Consider the following 4,390-nt stretch of genomic DNA (forward strand, 5'->3'; position numbering starts at 1 on the left):
CTCTCAGCAATGACACTGCGCGGCGGGGCGATATCACTGTAATACAGTCAGTCACGTGATACAAACAGGGCGTGGTCCAACCAGATGAGGGAGGAGTAGAGCTGAAAGTTTCAGTCACGTGCCGAGAACCGGGCGGGGCTAGGCGGCCCTGTGCGCGCGGGAGGTTTGTAGGTGATGTGTCCTGACCGGTGTGCGGTTGCAGCATTTCGGGGGTTAAACAGCTGGGGGCTGTTACTGCAGGAGCTCGGCCACTAGCAGCGCGGAGCTCCTGCTGTGATCAGGTGGCCGGTGCTGATATTTTGGCACTTTCTGTGAGATATCTTGCTGTGATCAGTAGGTCAGAGTGCACGGACCGATGACATAGGTTCCTGCACCTCTTCCTGTGCCGCCCAGCTGTCAGTGACTGTTTATAGTCATGAGGTACATCATCAGTAGTCATACCTTTTTGCTCCTTTGCTTATGAGGTATGAATACTTTTCTAAGGCGCTGTATATGGCTGCTAAAGTCTCATTGTCACGTACCTGCTTCTCAGCACGTGACCTGGGGTTGCGCCTGCAAGGGTTAATCCATCTCCCCTCTTAGTCCAGCATTCACCCTCTGTCCTATGCTGTAATGGGGGCATAAATCACACACCGACCCAGGCCACACCCCCGCTCATACACGCTGCCACCACTCACCGAACACACGGGCGATGAGTCCCGGAAATCCTACTACTATGGTCTGCCAATCAGCAGGGGCACGTGCTGCAAGGCTATGGATTCCTTAGAGCATACAAGGTTCAGACTTATCAAAGTTTTAAGCTTTAATAGGAACGGTACAGTGCTTACAGTAAAAAGGGTAAAAAAGGGTATAAAAATATGGAAATAAAAAGTGACATACAAATATGCGAAACGGTTATAAAATAAAAGGGATAAAACTTACAGAAATATCGAACCTTGCAGTCTTTTATTCTGCCCCTGAGGGAGGGGGAAATATGGAATGGATCCCATCACTGTGAACATCTTTCTATGTGTAAAGGCCTAATTTATAGAGTCAACCTGGAGGTCAAATTTCTAGAGCAGCCCCTCAGCTAAATATTCTAATCCTTGGTTTGTGACTGGATCCCGGCTACTTTACCAGTGAAGACATTACTTTTCTTTTGAACACTATTTGCGTGACCTTTCTCATAGTAAGTAGTGTCATGCTGCAATTGGCATCTGTTCAAAAGAGTCAGAAGGTGTGAAATGTTTCCAATTCTGTGTGTTCTCAGCAAGGCCCCCTGGGGAGACTGGAGCCAGGAAACTGCCTTTGTCAGGATAACATAGGTCTCAGCACAGATGTGAATTTACTGCTGGTCATACATCCATACACATTTCACTACACTCGTCCTTGCCCACTGCCATCACGTTCTGGCACATGCTCCCTGGAAAGTCTGCTGCATTCATAATTCCGCCATCAGCCCTCCGGTGATTCTTCCATGTGCCGGAGCCTCTGACTGATGCATTTCCTTCTTGCTCAATAGCATAAAACCTCCAGAATGTGATGTGACCATAAGATCGTGACTGCGGAGTCCCCGCTCTTGCGCCATCACGCCACTTTCTCATCACTTCCTCCATTAGTAATAACGCCAGATGCCGGCTGGCAGTCTGCCCATGTGGTGTAATTATAGCTGCACTGTATGTGGCGGGGGTCATTCCCTATATACCAGAGGTCATTTAAAGGGCACGTACGGTCACTTTTCATATGAACGTTAATGATTCAGTGATCCATTGCTGGTTATAAGGTAATGGTGTTTTTTGGAAAATCATTTTCATTGTTTATTTTTTTCTTAGGAGGCAATAATAATTTTGTATATTTTTCACACTGAGGTTTTTCGTATTCTCATTGTTGCCCTCCTGAGGCAGAAATTGGAATTACACCAACAAACCACTATTAGTTATTATGTATCGGTTTACACTGCTGATGTGGGTGGGGATATGACGTGATTGACAGCTCCCTACTCCACCACTTTCCTATGTGCAGAGATCTCTGCGTAGCGCCCTCGGACACCACGTAATGCGCAGCACGGCTATTATAGTGTCAGCCATTGATGTAATACCAGATTTTCACCAGCAGAGGCCGCCAAAAGCTATGTGCAGCAACAATCTTGGGGGGGGGGAGCGATGATCAGTCTTTGCTGCGTGGAGGGTTAGAAAAACAACAAAAAACCTTGATGTGTTACTATATTATAATATTATAAATATATATTGATAATATTTTTAAATCAATAATAAATTTTGCAACCTTTACTTTCTTTGTTCACAAGTGGTCCCTTGTAGTTCCGTGCCTCAGGACACCAGGATTGGTGGTGAGCTGGTTCATTTTTTCTTATATCACAATAGTTAACCCCTTCAAAGAACGCCACAAAAAAAAAAAAAACAAGTACCGCTGGAAATAAAAGTGGAATAAAACTCAATCAAAAAGATGAATGTGAATAAAAATGGTGCCGTTGAAAACATCATCTTGTCCCACAAAAAACAAGTTGCCTACAGCTCCATTAGCGGAAAAATTAAAAAGTTATAGCTCTCAAAATAAAGCGATGCAAAAATAATAAAACTTTTCTATAAAAGTTTTTATTGTGTAAAAGCGCCAAAACATAAAAAATGATATAAATGAGGTTTCACAGTAATCATACTGAGCCGAAGAATAAAGCTGTCTTATCAATAACCAGAATCTAGAGACGTACCTCAGGTGTTCTGTATCTGAAAATGATGAGGACTGGGTTACCTACTTACCATTTGCCGAATTCGCTGTAAATAATTGTCAGGAATCGACCGGTAAGTCCCCGTTTTTCCATCCTCCGTTTAGTTCTTTTAATAGTAATCGAATCGCCCTTCTGGATTACCGGAGGAAGAACGGTTGTCATCTTCCATTACTACCATATGGCAGGGGGTTACGAATAATTTGAGTAAGATGGGATCCAAATATAAGAGTGTGGCTGATCAGAGACGTTTGGTGGGTCCGGACCTGTGTGTTGCTGACTTGATGTGATTGTCCTCTAGGAACATTAAGCTGAAGGTTCCATCTTGGAAACTGGGTCCGAGGTTTAACGGTCCTTATAAGATCGTAGTCATCGTCAATCCCGTAGCATTTTGCCTTGCTTTACCGCCCACCTTTAGGATCCATAATTTATGCCATTGATCTCTCCTCAAAAAATACACTGCTCAAAAAAATAAAGGCAACACTAAAATCCCACATCCTAGATATCACTGAATGAAATATTCCAGTTGTAAATCTTTATTCATTACATAGTGGAATGTGTTGAGAACAGTAAAACCTAAAAATGATCAACGTAAATCACAACTAATATAACACACAGGTCTGGAGTTGGAATCATGCTCAAAATCAAAGTGGAAAATCAAATTGGCAGGCTGATCCAACTTCAGTGGAAATGCATCAAGACAAGGAAATGATGCTCAGTAGTGTGTGTGGCCTCCATGCTCCTGATGAGGCGGCGGATGGTCTCCTGAGGGATCTCCTCCCAGGCCTGGACTAAAACATCCGCCAACTCCTGAACAGTCTGTGGTGCAACGTGAAGTTGGTGGATGGAGCGAGACATGATGTCCCAGATGTGTTCGATTGGATTCAGGTCTGGGGAACGGACGGGCCAGTCCATAGCTTCAATGCCTTCATCTTGCAGGAACTGCTGACACACTCCAGTCACATGAGTTCTGGCATTGTCCTGCATTAGGAGGAACCCAGGGCCAACCGCATCAGCATATGGTCTCACAAGGGGTCTGAGGATCTCATCTCGGTACCTAATGACAGGCTACCTCTGGCGAGCACATGGAGGGCTGTGCAGCCACCAAAGAAATGCCACCCCACACCATTACTGACCCACTGCCAATCCGGTCATGCTGAAGGATGTTGCAGGCAGCAGATCGCTCTCCACGGCGTCTCCAGACTCTGTCACGTCTGTCACATGTGCTAAGAGCACAGGGCGTCAGTGGCGAATTTGCCAATCCTGGTGTTCTGTGGCAAATGCCAAGCGTCCTGCATGGTGTTGGGCTGTGAGCACAACCCCCATCTGTGGACGTCAGGCACTCAGACCATCCTCATGGAGTCGGTTTCTAACCGTTTGTGCAGACACATGCACATTTGTGGCCTGCTGGAGGTCATTTTGCAGGGCTCTGGCAGTGCTCCTCCTGTTCCTCCTTGCACAAAGGCTGAGGTAGGGGTCCTGCTGCTGGGTTGTTGCCCTCCTACGGCCCCCTCCACATCTCCCGCTGTACTGGCCTGTCTCCTGGTAGCACTTCCAACCTCTGGACACTACGCTGACAGACACAGCAAACCTTCTTGCCACAGCTTGCATTGATGTGCCATCCTGGATGAGCTGCACTACCTGAGCCACTTGTGTCCGTCTCATGCTACC

This window comes from Ranitomeya variabilis, chromosome 3 (assembly GCF_051348905.1).
Source record: "Ranitomeya variabilis isolate aRanVar5 chromosome 3, aRanVar5.hap1, whole genome shotgun sequence".
Lineage (NCBI taxonomy): Eukaryota > Metazoa > Chordata > Amphibia > Anura > Dendrobatidae > Ranitomeya > Ranitomeya variabilis.